Here is a 252-nt window from a genome sequence, read left to right as displayed (position 1 = left end):
CCAGGCGGGTCTCGAACCCTTGGGCTCAGGCAATCCACTCACCTCAGCCTCCCAAAGGCGTGGGATTACAGGCTGAGCCACGAGCTTGGCTGTACTGATTTTTAAGTTGCATGTTCTTCAATCTCAGTATCATTTTCTGAATATATACACTTGAGTTAACTTATTTCTGATTTTTTTTTCTTTATATCATTTAAGTCATGTAATTTCCATAATGTGTTTAAATATATATGTATATGATGGCTTTGGAAGAAG

This window comes from Carlito syrichta, unplaced genomic scaffold (genome assembly GCF_000164805.1).
Source record: "Carlito syrichta isolate Samal-C Ts95f unplaced genomic scaffold, Tarsius_syrichta-2.0.1 Scaffold308818, whole genome shotgun sequence".
Lineage (NCBI taxonomy): Eukaryota > Metazoa > Chordata > Mammalia > Primates > Tarsiidae > Carlito > Carlito syrichta.
The sequence above is the reverse complement of the archived record's forward strand: the minus strand, read 5'-3'. Positions refer to the sequence as shown.